Genomic DNA, 16478 nt, shown 5'->3' with positions numbered 1-16478 from the left:
AATTTGAACCGTGATTGTTAAGTCTTGCATCTTTTAATGATGGATTGGTTATTTGCCTCACACGAATCGCTTTGCATAACAGAGCTGGCCCTCACTGAAATTCATCAGACGTAAAGACCATAACACGTTCCCAGCAAGTATCAAACCTGTCAAATGCCCAATCAAATGATGAGAGGCCATCTCACTGACGCTGAGAGCCAGGAGATCAAACGCTGCCGCCTGTTTTATACTCGCCAGATCTTCCCCGTTTCTTAAAATAACTCTCCGTGCCTCAATGCCAGCCTTAACCATTTTATGTCTGCGTTACAACTCTCATCTCGAAACTTGACCTCGCCTAATTAAAGCAACGAGAGGAATATCCCTTCCCCGAGCACCGTGGAGCGACCGCCGTAGGCGTGGGGCTGAGGGGATCGCTCGCTGGCATCCCTGCGACGCCAAAGACCCCAGACCCGTTACTTTTCAGGACTCCTACAACACTCTCCTAGGTCTGGCTGGCAAAGCGAGGTCCTCGGGAGAGGCTGGCGGGTCTCCCACGGTTCCCAAACGTGAATTTCCACCCCCCCACGCCGTGACCCGCGCCTCGCTCCGGCTCCTTCGCCTGGGCTGAAGGCAGCCCTCTCAGCTCCCGCCCGCCGCCCCGCGCTCCTCTCTCTTACCTGACAGGCAAGTGATACTCTTGGTCATGGTCATGTGGAAATATTTTCGAGGTATCCTTTTAACAGCCTTTAAATATTGAAGCCTAAAAACAATATTTGCTGTTTTACCTTTGAAGCTTTAACAAAAGCTTTGTTTTAGCATTTACCTCGCTGTGCAATAAGAGTTAATAATCAAATCCGTCCCAACCCCCACAAATGTTAAACAAAAAGATAAAAGAAATGCAAATAGCTATTGTCATGGAAAGTTAAAGTACCTGTCTGTATTTTTAAGTGAAAACTATTATCTCTATCAATCAAAATTTAAGAATACAATAGCACTAATCACACAAGGTGCTTTGACTGAGGTACTTTTCCTCATAAAAAGTTTTTTTTTTTTTTTTAAACTGGTGCATAAAAGTAATATACTTACAATTAGATATGGTATTTGTAATTTTGTTATTAAAAACCCTCAGCAGCCTTATTGTTAATAAATGCCTCTGAGTCTGTAGGCTGATTTGTACCCAAGAAGACCAAAGTCCCTACATATTTTAATAAGGTTGATGAAATTTTATTCAGATTCTCACACTTTCCAACATGTGGTGGAACAGCACACTCTTCTGTTTGAGAGGAGTTACTCAAACGAAGGAAATAGTTAATTGGTAACCAAAACTACTACTTCTGGCCTCGCTGCACATTTTCCACATTTCTCCAAATGCTGTCTGTACTACAACCAACCGTCTGCTTTGAAGACGTGCCCTTTGTCATCTTTTCTTTAATTTTTGATACCAATTCCCTCTCATTGGACTCCGAGGTTCTCCTAATACAGCGTACGTTACATATACCGTATATCCTTTGTGCAGGCACAGCGCACCGATTTTCTTGAAAGTCATTTTTAAAACTAATTTGTCCAGAGTGAATCAGAAACCGAGCCGCACAGTTAATAAGTGCAAGAGCAAGCAACAGTAATTACGCCTATAGTAAAAGAAAGAGCCCGGGATTAAAATACCTATAAGTAAATAGTTAAGCCAGGATGCCATTATGCAAACTCTGCTCTCGGGGAGGGACGTCTCCCACACTGAGGAGCAATAGGACTGTCATTTTTCCCCCCTGCAATATCAGGTTTCCTACTCTACAGTTCTGGTACTTTGCATCATGGCTAACGTCTCTAGTGTGCTATTAATATCAATGAAGAGACGATTCAATTTCCACATAAGAAAAACCTTCCTATTACAGCGCAGACGTTCTAGTGAGGACCCTTGCTAAGGAAACAATAAAGACCAGAGGGTTGGGTTTGGGTTCCCCCCCCATCCTTTTTTTTTTTTTTTTTTTTTTTTTTTTGCTGCTGCTTTTGCAGTTCTGCGTTGCACACTGTTTGAAAGCTTTAACTAACAATGGAAGCATTATCTTCAGGATAGTTACAAAACAGGATTTGTTAGTACAAAGAATAATAACACCGAACTCATTCCACCACCCCCACCACCCCCCACCCCACCCCCCTCCGCAAATACCTGCCTATTGCAATATGGCATTTAGTACTTCATTCAGAAGTATATTCCAGAAAACACCTGTATTCTTGATCTAATTCCCTGCAACAAACGCCCACAGCAGAACACGCTTGCTTGAAGAGGCTTGGACATTTAAAAACAAACATTTTGTACGTTTATAAAATGTAGAACAGAAACAAAAGTATCTTATTCTACCGGAGTGCAAACTTACCCATCAATGAGGAAGAAAAAGGCTTAGAGCTGTACAGTAATTCCCAAACAACTGCAGAAAAGTTGAGAGTTTGAAAACACTAAAGCACTTTTGACTATCCAGCCTTTCTGTGCTTCAACACTGGCTGCAGTGTAAGGAAGGACTGAAGGTATGTGGTCTAAACACAACAAAAGCCACTGCCTTACTCTAGATTAAATATGCAGGAAGAGGCCCCTTTGCATAAACACAAACACTCAGCAAATGAGTAACTGGCTCAAATCAGACGCCTGCTGTGCCTTCTACCTGTCCTGATCTCTGACAAGCTACACAGCTTGTTTAAGGGGATAGGAGCTACAAGATCATATCAAATCATAGCGCTAAACGCTTTGCCCATATAATAGTAAATAACAGCAGCACCAACAACTCAACGCCAAACGTTCATTTCTAATCTAAGCATTGCTCTGGCAAAGAACTGAATCGTGCGCTATGCCCGCTTTGGCTCAGCCACCCATCTTGCCAGAGGAGAAGAAACACAACCAAACACCACCTGTAAAATTAATTTTCATTAACTGCACTGAAATCCAATACATTCCTGGCCCGGTCTTTTCTTAACGAGGATTTAAAATTAATACAGAGACTTTTGGTTGAGTTGACAGATTAAATCTGAATTTGCTTGTACTGACCCTGTTTTGTTTTCTATATAAAAGACATTCCACACACAGACCTGTTTTCGCTGTTCTGAATCACCACATAATACACACCTATTTACTAGTTTATTTGGGGAAAAGGAAGAAATTTCTGAAGTTTCCCTTAAAAACATTATTTTCAAAATACTACTGTCATAAAATGACCCCTCCAAACTATATTTACTTCAAAAAAAACAACTAAATTAGAGACTGTGATAACCACCACGCACCTCTCAGCATTTATTATTATAATTGAATATACATAATTATATACTGTAATTTACTCTCACTTCTAGAGAAATAGATTATTTTTCAGTCTCGTTTATCCTTCCATACCAGAAATAGAATGAAGCAGCACAATTTTAAAGCAATTGGAATTCACCAGTGTCCCTTCCTAACTTAAGGAGTCAAATCACATTGACCTCTTATTGTGAGTCCTAGCTACATGTTGGTTTTGGTAATTTAATTATTTTTTAATAACTTGCAGTATTAAATGATTGCCATTGAAACACAAATAAGATTATACTCCTCTGCCTTCCTCTCCTATGCTCCAGACTACAGGGTAACGTGGACGACACGACTGCGTCCAGCACCGAAATTTCATTCTGAAAGAGCACTTACACGCAGGCAGACACAGGAAGATTCGGGCTTTAGAAGACGCAACACATGTTTACTGGATTCTCAAGCATGTGCCACAGATTATTTCAAGGGATACTGGATATAATTCACAGGTTTTTACGCAGATCAAGCGCGTTCCGTTCCACTGAGCACTCACAGTATGGAGGGAGTTTTTACTTTTCCGTGGATAAACTCACCACGTTAAAAGCACAGTAAAACGGCTAACATGAGCTAGTCCAGCCTAACAGGATAAAAATCCTCCACTAAAGAATCCTGCAAGAAATTTTAGAGCCCCTGTATCATTCACTATTTTTTTTTGCACTGAAATAACCTCCCAAAATAAGGTGTCACATAGTACTGTTCACGTAGACCATGGTGATCTAACCTTGATGCAAATAAACCATAGAGCAACATTTAATCAGTATATCGCTGTGTAAAAGCCTTTGTCCATCCCAATGGAGCTTCTAATGACTGTTTTGGCAGTTCTGGCTGGTAGTTATGCCTCCCTGCTCATATATATCTCATACTGGTTGAGCAAGCTAATGGAACGGCTGTTAGTGGAATCCAATATTAATACCCTGCATCGTGCAAAAGTGGATGCAACTGAATGTATTATACAATTACAGGTAGTATCTAATTCCATAGGTATTAGATGCTGGTCTCTAAATTAATATTTTAATAGAGAAAGTGAAATAAATATGGCATTTCAGGTAAGATATCTACGAACTCTGGATCTGCCAGCCTTCCTGCTGTAAGCCTGCTCTATACTCACACAGAACCGACATAGGACCCTGACTAAAATTGGCAGGCAAGCTTTAGATGCCGAGTGACACATACTGATGCACAGAGTCAAAGATGTCATCTTCATGCAAGCTCTACTAGTTATGAGCTTGAGAGAAAAAATGAAGCAAAAAAAAAAAAACCCAAACAAAACAAACAAAAAGGAAAAAAGGGGTGGGGGTGGGGGTGGTGGTGAGAGTAGAGCAAGACCTCCAGAAAATAAACAGGGTGTACAGTTTCAAAGGCTACAGACACAGACATTTCATTGTTCAAGCCAATTATCAGTGGAAAATAATAACAACAGATGGATTCAGAGTCACTGACTTTTCATATGCACTTCATCTCTGCACAACAGATGATGAAATGCGAGAGCTATCTCGGAAAGGCAAAACATCTTTCAGTAAAAGAACTCTATACTCCAGATGGGGACCTTCTAAGGCAGCTGATTATCTTCTTATAATGTTGTAGGATAGACTTACTAAAACATTTCAAGAACTGATCAGATAGGATGAGCACAATGGCATCATTATGAGGAGTTGCTTCGGTCTCAGACTTGCAACTAAACTAGAGATTCCAGAAGGGTCAGAGCTGCCCGCTCCCCGTTTTTGCATTAAGTACCAGTTCCAAAAAAAGGGCCTGAAGCTGCTGCTCGCAGCCTGGGCAAAATACAGGGGTCGGCTTTGCCTGGAGAGGGATGCAGGTGTGGGTGGGGCTGCCGAGTCAGCGGCTGCACAAACGGGTCCCCAAAAAAAGTCCTGCCGCCGCGAGCGAGGCGAGCCCCCTCGCCCTCTGCAAGCACGCCATTTCACACGGGGACAAAGGCAGAGAACAAAACATATTTACAAGCACGACTGTTTCCACTATAATTGCTAGATGTAGAGGGACCTCGTCATCCAGGAGCCTACAGCAATGTAAATTAGGAGTAACCTCAGCTGAGTCAATGGAGTTACACCCATGAAAACTGGTGTGAGGCACAAATAAGACAGAAATTGTTTCTTACAGAGCCTTTACAAAAACTCATCTTTTTATGGGAAATAAAAAATTGCTTTCAAAGGGAAATAACAAATGCATGTAAATTTTGGTGGTTCCGGTGATAAGCAGTTCCAACAAGTGTCACAAACACCAAGTGAAGAACCACCTACCTAGCACAACCTTCTCCCACTCAACCTGAATACCACAAAGTACGTGTTTTTGGTCACATGAATCAGGTATACCACAATCTCAAAACTTAAAAAAAAAAAAAAAAAGTAGTGGAAAAATTAGCTCATTAATCTTTAAGACAACATTTCTTTAATGGAAGAATACTACATAAGTAGCGCATTAAAACTAACTGGTTGCCATTTCCACAGTTTCTTCTCCAAAACACTGGAAGGAAAATTTAAAAAAACGACACGCTCTGTAAATCAATATCACATACCGAGGGGTAGCAATATACAACACACACGCACCGAACTTGCACTTACTGCTAATTTATTTCACAAGTTGCAAAATATTTCATAAGTAGAGGGCTGTTGGCTTCACAAACGCAAAGGGAAGAGATGAGTTTGCGGGCAAAAAGCACAGCGTTTCCCCTCTTTGAGAAGTACTTTGTCAAAAGTAAATTCACAGGGGAACATACCAGCAAAGAGTAAATTTTGCCCAGGGCAAAATTCTGCAACTGCTTTAAGAAGCAAACAAGAACACAAAAGATGTGTAATACAACCATCTGGCTCTACTCATGCTATATCAATAATCCCCAAAATTTATCCCCACCCCCTTAATCAACCCACACTGATGCCACAAAACCAAATGGCATCACTTATGCTTCCTGCCCATCACATTTTGAAATGATATTTAATATGCATACAGTACACATTTGCACGTTAATCAATTTCTTTAAGGAAAAAAATATTTTTGCTTCTTGAGCTATTAGTTCTGCTTCTTCTACTTATTCACACTGGGATCTCTAAAACCACCAAGAAAGTCCTTGTGGTAAAGATACTCTCATATCGACACGGCGTCTCAGGTATCAGGATAACGTACCGGTCAAAATTTCAATCTCTTCTTCTCTCTAGTTTTGTGTCACAGTGTGAAAATAGCAGTGGGTGAATAATAATGTGCCAGCAAAATTAGCTGTTCAAGAAACACGGGTAAGCGATCCATTTTGAACTCGAGGTTGGACGCGTTTCTAAGCGCTGCCCTATTTGGGATGCAGGGAGGGAATTACGGAGGGGAAGTGGGATATCCTACACGTCTTTTCCATCTAGGATTTTGAATATTTGCACCAATTATTTCAGGGTACCCCCCATCCGGGAGCCAGCCTGCTTGTGAAGGATAAGGAGAACGGGGAGCTCCTGGATGGGGATGGAGGTTGAGCCTCCAACATGCGTTGGCTGCACGACCGCTCTCTCCCTTCCCACCCCAAGCCATGGTGGGAGACCACCTCGGGACGGACAGACAGCCAGACAGCCATGCGAAGTGACCAAAAGGACGGCCCCACGATTGTTTGGGGTTGGCTTTGTTCTGGAGGGAAAAATCACCCGCGTAACCATCGTGATTCATACTGTGAGCGCGACGTGAAACCGGTACCAAAAACAACACTTCAAAGACGGTCTCTCTCCGGCGCTTCGGCGACTGACGGCCACAGCCCCAGGTGCTGACTCAGAGCTCTTATTCTTAATCGACTCTTCTGCAACAACATACCCCGGCCCAAACCCTGCCTCTCCCCGCCTTTCCCCGTGGCCGTGTCTGGCTGGCTGGGCGCTCCCCGTGCCTGGGAGCTGCCCGGGGAGGGGTGCACGCCGTGGCGTGGATGGTGCCCCACAGCCAGCAGTGCTTCTTGCCCTCCCGTAGCACGAACATATGGTTGTTACACAGGGAAGGAGAAATACAAGCCCTGAGCGCTCATGGCATAGGTGGAAATGTTTTGCAACTATTTTCTTTGGAAATAAAACATATGTATAGTGGTTATGTCTGCTCCTACATCCAGACTATCAACCTGAGATCACAAACACTTTGTTAATTTTTTTTTTTATTATTTTTTTTTAAATCCATTTCTGGATTGCTTCTGTTGTTTCTACGGCTTGACTTGTACGGCCTCTTTGTAAGAATTGAAAACAGTCTCCCACAAACACAGGAATGGGCAAATGGTTTAGAGCGCTAATCCACACCTGGGCTACGTAAAAGGGGCTCATATTTTCCAAACAGAAACACAACCCCTTTTATATATGAACCAGATCTGGATCCAAATGCTAAACCCTTCACCACATCCTATGCAGGGCTCTGCGATGGTCAAGGGGAGTGGTGGCGGGTGGTGGCTGCGCCCACGGTTCTGCCGGAGCACTGGCTCCATCGCGCTGGCGAGGAGTCGCGACCCTGGGCTTGGACGCGAACGGCAGACCCGTCCCCCGTTACACCGCGGGTACTGCAGGGTAATCCCCATCCCGCGCACGCCTCTTACAGAAGAATCTGGCCCCGTCTTGTTACTCTTGTTAGAAAAATGAAGGCTGTGACAGAAAATAGCTGAGAACTACATCTTGCCGATGCCAAAATACAATAATAACATGTTCAAAGATTTAATTTAGAAGACTACAAAGTCTAGCTCATACATCATAACACCTTGAAATAACACTTTAAGGTCAAATCCTGTGCATTTTTGGAAACCACCAAAACATAATGAAGTTTTACTTAAACACAGCATTTACATTTATAACGCATTTCAGATTCTTCAAGTAAGCTAGACCACATGCTAGGAAAATGTACTTCCCACAACATACAAATTAAGTCATATACAGCCTTCCCTCCGCAGGCTGAACAGCCACCGGCACAAATGGAAGTCCTGTGTACGGATCAAAGGCAGCGTGTGGACCTCGGAATAGGATTTTTTTTTTTTTTTTAATTGGCAAAACATCAAATCCCACTAGTAGTTTATTTTTGTTGCCTTCCTTGCCCCTTTTCTACCTCTCCCACTTATTTCACAACGGAACATTTTTAAACCACTAGAAATCTTTGTGGCAAAGATGATGTCATACTGACACAAGATCAGGTGTGAGGTATGGTATGAATAAATACTTATCCGCAACCACATTTAATTTTCAATGGTTGGGCATCAAGAGACAAAGAAGTTCTTATGCAGACATATTAACTAAGGATTTAATTTTAAATGGTCTGCATTTAAAAGAGCCGGAACAACACATCGTGCAAGCCTAGAAAAAGTAAAAAATAAAAAAAAAAGAAGAAAAACCCCAGAACAAAATGCCTTGCACCTTCCTTCTTGGAAGCAGCGCTTTCCTTCTAGGAAAGCAATGCGCAGCCCTAAAACTTATTGCTTGTCACAGTAATAAATATATGGTACTTGATTACTTCGTCTTCTAAGTCACCGATACCACGCAGGATAATTGTACTTTATGCACTGGTAATAAAAACTCTCCCTACGAAAATAAATATGTATTTTACAGTAATCAAGCAGGAACTAATTTTGTTCTTTTTCACAAGTAGCCATTTACTTTGGCACTGAATGGTAATGTGTGGCAGAGAATGCCGTATATGCTTTAACCCAAGAAAAATTAGACTTGAAAATTAATACACAGTGAAAGTCAAATTTAAAGCAGCCTTCTTGTGTTCTGACATAAGAATATAAAAATGACACGAGCAACTAAAGATTAGTTTACATACTTTTCAATCACAGCTGCCGCTCAGTAACCACAATACCTTTAAAATGACATTCTACCGAAACAGATAGAGTTCGGCTGCAACGGCAGCTGGATACAGTTCACGTGAAATTAAAAGGGCATTTTTTTATTTACACACATCATACAGCACTGAGCCCCAGCACAATTACAATGGAAAGATTTTTAGCGTGATTAATTTAGAAATCATCTAGTGATAAATAGAGTGCATTGCAAGTGATTCTGCCAAGCAAATTTTTATCCCCAGCCTTAGATGTCAAAACACAGTTTCAGGGACAGAGAAAGAACAAGTCACATCTTCTTGGTTAATATTTAATTGGGTGCTAAAGATTCCTCCTAAGGACCTCTGAACCGTCACTGACAGCCCCACAAGATGTCCCTATCTGTGAAACAGATACCAACCTTTTCTGTATAAACTGAAATAACATTAAATTTAATCAAACCATTCAATTAATAAATCACTTCAGTGGACATTGCAGCCCAAGCCCTGTTTAATTACATAATTTTAAAAATATTTGCACACTGCAATCACTAAGATTGGCTCTGAGGTTTCATAATACACACTTAACACTTGAGTTGGAGAACAAATTTATTTAATAAATGCAGAGCTAAGTGCAATAATGCCACTCCACTCAAACTGCAAAATCACTTAGCATATCCTACGAGAAAAAGCAAATAAACTTTTTCCCCATTTAAATGCACATCGTCACTACCGCTGGCTCTGGCAGAAGCCACCTCTCCCTGCTGCCTGCACTCGTGCAGTCGGTGGCTCGCCCGAGCCCGGGAAGGCGGTGGGAGAGCCGGGGTCCCCCTCCCGCAGCGCAGAGCATCCCTCCGCTCAGCCTGGACGCTGAACCCCTGGCCTCCCTCTCCTCGCCCTCTGCCTCCATCCCTCCTCCCTCCAAGCTGTTCCTCCTTTCCCCCCACCGCAATGCTCTTCCGCCCTCTTTCCCCCTTGTTCTCTGCCGCTTTCTGGGCCTCCGCAGCCTCTGTCGACATGCTCCAGCTCTTCCCATTCCCGCCTCGAGCTCCTGCCCTGAGTTTCCCCCACCTACTCTCTTTCTCACTGCCATTTGACATAGCCGTGGTGGGAAAAAACCTAGGTAGGGGGGGAATGAAACAGGACGGAGGGAAGGGCCTGGGGAGGAGACCGAGGGAAAGAAAACGGATTAAAAAGGCCAAGCAGAACTACACAATTTCCAACAACAGCAAGGGATGCTCCTGATGACCAGGATGAAAAATAAAAGCCACAGACCAAGTGTATTACGCGAAGTGGGATTCAGGTTCTGGGATGGATGTAATGCCGGTATCCCCAGGACAAAAGAAAACCGTGGTGCTGCTATATATAACTAAGGTGTGACAACACAGGAGAGGTTGAAATACATATGAACCAAGCAGTGACCTTAAATGTAGGGGAAAAAAAGCAAAGCTAAGGGTTTGTCACAGCTTAGAGGCACAGCTGTGTGCACTCGTACAGACTTTGCATTCATTCATATAGAGCACAGCTTTCAGGTCCTCTGGTTCCAGCATGATTTTTGGATGAAAGTTGAGCCTCAGAAATAAATAAGTCTATATTTGGCCTGCCCTGGATTCGAGAAGTTCTCTGTAGTACTTTGCATAGAAACAATCTGAATTAATACAGGTTAGGTTTTCAAGATTATAATATTCTTTACCGAGCCAATGGATGCACCTCTAAAATTCACTGCCCTGACAAATAGTGGAGCTCTTGAAAGTCTGCTTGTATTAGTTTTATGGATCTATTCTACTGCTTAAATCAGGTCTCATTAAAATTACCATCCACACAAGTTCTCCCACTGGGAAATCTACACGCCAGAGCTACTCCAGTTCCGCAGGCAGTGCTCCGAGGGGGGTTGCATGTTGCAAAATAGCTGCGGACACAGCGGGGGGGAGGACAGGGAGAAGAACAAGAGGACTTCAGGACAGCAAACAAGTTACTCCTCAGCCACCTCTGATTTTAATCAGCACAACTTTTGCTCCAGTGGTGCAAATGCATCCTGGAAAGAAATGCTACTGCCAGAAATGAAACCGTGCGTGTGTGAAAAAGGTGTTCCTCAAAGCCAAATCTGGTCTCAAACATCCATCTTAGCATTGGAATGGCAGGCTAAATATGCAAACACTGCACCTGACAACTTACACTAAAGCATATGATCTGCACACTGCCCCTCCAGTTTAATTTTTAATAGTAACAGTACTTAAATCTCAGCATTAATGTATTAATGTTCAAATGATTACAATTAGAGGCATCTCTGTTTTCTGCAGTGCTAACGACCTGGAAGATCTCTCCACCCTTCGTATTTGTGGGGATTATTACAAATATATTCTGTAGCCGTTGTTTTGGCAAAGAAGCAAAAACCTTTGCCTTTTAAATATAAAGTAACAGGAATAATGAATAATATATCTTCTGATTTTTGTTCTGCCATGATATATATATAATGATATATAAAATGTTCATTTATTATTATCACACATCCAAGGAAGCAGACATGCAAAATTACTTTTTTTTTTGTCTTATAAGGGTCATTTATCATACGGAACGTCCTCCAAATAGGTAGTCCTAAAATCTCAATTTACAAAGACATTTTTTAAAGCTGAATTCTTCAAACAGGGCTGCTCTCCTGATGGTTAAAATAAAAACTTTATGATATTGAAATAGCTGGATTTAAGGAGGGAGAAATGCTCTGCATTTTCTTTTAGAAGTTCCTCCCAGACAAATTAATGTCTGCCTATTATTTGTACCTAAATCTCACCACATCTATTAGTAAAAAAAGCACTGCATGACCCTCTTTAGGCCAAGTTCAGAAAAGAAAAGCATTTACTAAAAGGGCATCAATTTTTATCGTAGCATCTGTAATCTTTGGGTGGGGAAAGGAAACACCATAAAAAACCCCCGAAGTCTGTGTATACAAACTATCAGTCAGATTTTAACACTTATGCAGAATAATGCAAAGCTTTATTTATTTTTTATGTTAACAGGCACTTTTTTTTTTTTGCATTCCATTTTTCAATATGTAAAATGACAAAATGCAAAAACAAAAACACAAAAATGTGCTTGTTAGGGCTGGCCTAGTTTTTTGAAACATGCACAAAAAATAAAACCCACTCATAAGATCTTATTTTAATATGTAATAGAAGAATCTGGCAAACATTAGCCAGAATAAGTCTAGCCAGGGAACACAGACTAACATACTAGTCTGCTGCTAAGAAGCAAAATGGAAATTTGTTCCTGTTCTTCCAACACACAAAAGCAGCATCTTCCACCTGAACAGCACCGAAGGAACGCGGGCAGGCGTCTCCGCGGGGCCGCCCGAGCAAACACCGTCCTCCTGCCCAGCTCCCTGGTGCTCACACCACACCTCATCACCTTATTTGCAAAAGCAGCCCCCTCAGTTGTCCCATCTCCAATCTCTCCTTTGCCAAAAGATGGGGTTTGTAAGAACAAGTCAAGAGTAAACATGTGCTTTTTCCCAAACACTACGTCCACGCTCACTCCAGCGTTGGCCACTGCGATCCTGGTGAGCAAGACCCAGCAAAAACCAAGCAGAAGCGCAATGCTCTTTTCATGGATTTCCTTTGTGCCCAAAATCTACTCCGAGTCGTGCAGCTTTGAAGCAGTACCCAGAGAAAGAGTCAGACATGAAACTACCTCCAGGGGAAAAAAAAAAAAAAGAAAAAAAAAAAAGAAAAAAAGACGATCAAGAAGTAAAAAAGGACTGGGAGAGCTGCAGTCAGCACGGCTGAAGACTCCGATGAGGAGGGAGGTAGAGGGGGAGGACAACTACAAAGCGCTTAATTATAAACCCCAAAATGTTAGAAAACCAATCTCACGCTAACAATTTGCGTATTTTGGGATTACCTACGGATCAGGAAGGTTCAGCTTAATCAGCTATCTGTGCAAATGGATCCCCAATGTGCCGGAGCTGAACTCAATGGACAATCCCATTAGAGTGGAAAGAGCACGTGAAATGCCCTTGATGAAACATGGCTAATGCCACAAACACTGAGGAAACAACCGTTAATAAATTCTTCCATTTCCAGGCTTAGGAGGCAAAGGGCAAATGTTCTAAGAAGTGGAAGATGGGAAGGGCACGGCTACGCTTTATAAAAAGTCCATTTCATGTGTCACATGCTCCCGAGGCAGATCTCACTCCTCAGATTAAGAACATCATTTCTAACCCACTAAAATAAGCCTCCCAAGAGGGAAACTACATCTCTTCTTTAAGCTGCCTAAAGTTAAGATGCCTCTCCCTCTTCCAGGATAGGAGACAATAGAAGAAAAGTCTCTATAAATAGAGCCTCTATAAAAAGAAAAACATTGCAAAAAGTCTATACAAAAAAAAAGCTTGCAAAATGTATGAAATTAGGTATCAGAAGCAGCCTAAAGCTCCTGTTCGGGCCTTCTCTTTTTGATCAAAGCCGTCCCTCAGGACAAAAGCTGCTCCCGTGTCTGACCGCAGCACGCTGGAGATTTACTTGGCTTCTCTCTATCTTGTATTTACCCAGGAAACATACTGTGGACCACTGCATGTGCAGAAAGTCACTAGAAGAAATAATTTGAGGGTGGATAGTCCCCAAGACCAGGTTACCCACTGAGACAGACACAAAGCTTAACAACTGCTGGAAGACCAAACCTCAACCTGCCGCCCTTTAGCCACAGCCTGCGCCAGGTGCTGTTGGGACACAGGGTCAGGAGAAGGTCCACGTGGTGGGACGAGACCTGAGGAGCTCAGCACTGCCACCGTTATCAGCCACAAGCAGCCTCCCAGACTTCAAAGGCCAGCCAACGATACCTCAGGGCCCAATCCTATCAGCATCTTATCCATCCTCACCATCCTTACCACTCAAAACACCTGCATCACGCCATGTGCATGAGGACTCTGGAGCATCCCCACCATCCCCCAAGGACCAAGCCCGGCTTCAGCGGCCGCCCCGCAGACTGGCTCCTCCTCTCCCACCTGGGCTTGATCCAAGCGCTCATGCAGCACGCTCTTACATTTCATTCTCTCTCTCTCTCCCCGAAGCTTTGGCAACTGAAATCTATTATGATGTCAAAAGGTAGCTGACAACATAAAATGTATCCCGCTGAGTTGATGCCGCACGCTGCTAAATTTACAACAACATAAGTATCATAAAAATTATAAGAACTGCAAATTAACCACTGATTTTTTAGTTCGGTGACATAAATAACAGTAAAGATCTGGAAAACTTCCAAACATCTTTACAACTGTTTAATTTGTCAAAATCTATCAAGTGTATTTCAACCACAAACCTGTCCTCTGCAGTGCATTAGTTTTCACATACTTACGCTGGCATCAAAGGCAACAAAAATAAAGCTTATATAATTACTGTATTCTGATGCACCTTTCCAGTCACGCATTTATTTCTGCTTTTCTTCCTCTGTACTTCTTTGTTGACACTAACAGTCAGCAATGTTTTAAAAACATTCACACTAAAAAAGAAAAATCAGCGCTGCTTTCCATCCCTCCTAGGTTTGCCTGGGATACTCGAGGCGGCACATCGCTTTGTTTGCCGATTTGACCAGTTTTCCACTGACGTGTTGCGCGTCCCTCGCAACGCTTGCGTCAAACCCTTTTATTTACACCTTTATTTGTGCACCAAGCTCTGCAAATGCAAAGCCACTTTTCCAGCAACTACAAGAAAGCAGGCAAAGATTAACAAAAATAATAAATTTTATAGGTTCTGTTGCTTTTTCTGGGGGAGGGGGTGAAGCTCATTTTGATATAGGTAATTATTTTGTATGATTAAATATCGATTATTGTCTTTTCTGAGACACAGATTTACTAAATAAAGTACACTTCTTTCACAACCATTGCAAGATTAACTAAATTTTAAGTTCAAATACGTTGAGTCGATGGCGCACAAAGTTAAGGTCTTTCTGATAAATAATACAAAAATTCTTTCTATTATTTGACTACTCAGGGGCTGCAAAGCTTCCCAAACTCCCCCCGATGTTCAGCCTAAGAGCGCTTTGGCCACTGCACCCACACAACGGCGGAGGGCTTGCCAGTACCGGCCCCGGCACAAACCAACACACGCAACACGGTTTTGCCTTTCGCAGAAAGAACTGGCCAAGATCTGTTCATGTTATATTTGTTGCCCTACCCACGGGTTCGCACCAAGAAAATTCATACACGACTCCAACTGCTGCGAGGTAGTTGTTATATGCAAAAAAAAAAAAAAAAAAAAAGAGAGAGAAAGAAAAAAGAAAGTTCAGGTAGGCACAGAGAACTGACAAGGCTTTTCTGTCCTCCTCTTTTTGCTTTGGAAAGGCTTCTTTCTCATGGTACAGAGAAGGGCTTCTCCCTTTGAGCTGGCTCCATTTTCCTCAGGAGCCATTTTGTGCTTTTCCTGTACTTCAGATGTGAAATATTACAGGAACCTATTAAACCTTCTTAAATAGGAGAAACTATTAAATCCCTCCCTCTAATAACACTGAAGTGCAGCTTGTGAGTGACTGAACAGAGAAGACACACTTGGTGCAGCTCCGCAGGCAAAAAAGCTCGTTGCAGAGGCCGGCAAGGTGGGGGTTCATGAAGACCCGGTTACCAAGCTATATACGTGTGCCTGACGTCAAAGCTTCAGGTGCTTCCAAGAGCTGGCAGCCAACGTGCGCATCGACTTGTCCCCACGATCCCAACCAGCCAAGGTTGGGAGGCTCTGCCACTTGTGGACCTTAAGGGTGACGTGGCGCGGTCCCACAGGCTGGCGGGCACGGTGGCACAGCCCGTTTTTTGAAGGAGGGTAATATGTGCTGTGATGTGTTATACCACACTGATTTCAAGACCAAATCTCAACCACATTGGCTACCCATATGGGAAGAGGAAAGGAAGTTGAAGGACTGGGTTTGACACAATAGGTTAAACTCAGCCCCACACCCCCAGTAAAATGTACAGTAAATCTTTCTACACTATAAAAGCAAAATAGAATTGCTTACTGTTTGCCTTAAAAAATAGGATTTATGCTTAAAATACGGAAAAACAATTCAGAACATAGTGCAGCTCTAAAAATTAAGCATCCAGATATACAAGGAATTTTAAAATTAATTTTCCCACTGTGTTGTTTGCACAACAAGCAATTTAAGTACACTTAAATGGCCACAACTCATTCGGTGACACCCAGAGGTACCATGCAAGCGCTATGGAATGGTATAAGTAATTCAAAGTTCTTTGATTAAATCTAACATAATTGCACATAACTGGAAAAAAATCACAGCAAGTTGGCTTCGCATCTTGCATTGCATAAATCAGAAGCGATTCCCACAAAATCTATCCTTTCCAGACTATTTTATCTAAGCAACATATAGCTGTTACAACAATTTTTGAGTGACTCTGATTCTCGTTGTGGTATAATGAGTAATG

The 16478-nt window shown here is 42.4% G+C and overlaps 1 protein-coding gene across 9 annotated transcripts in view; it reads right to left on the bottom strand.

The window, feature by feature from the left end:
- FOXP1 (forkhead box P1) overlaps positions 1 to 16478 on the bottom strand; it is a 390881-nt gene that overhangs the window by 232284 nt on the left and 142119 nt on the right. The window contains exon 1 of one of the 9 annotated variants that reach the window (XM_075095658.1): positions 2352 to 2500. The exons of the other annotated variants lie outside the window; for them this stretch is intronic. The gene's annotated coding sequence lies outside the window, so the exon portion shown is untranslated. Of the gene's footprint in view, positions 1 to 2351; positions 2501 to 16478 lie in introns of those variants that run through there. 9 annotated transcript variants of the gene reach the window in all.

Source organism: Phalacrocorax aristotelis, chromosome 6, assembly GCF_949628215.1.
Source record: "Phalacrocorax aristotelis chromosome 6, bGulAri2.1, whole genome shotgun sequence".
NCBI lineage: Eukaryota > Metazoa > Chordata > Aves > Suliformes > Phalacrocoracidae > Phalacrocorax > Phalacrocorax aristotelis.
This window is presented reverse-complemented; position numbering and strand designations above follow the sequence as displayed.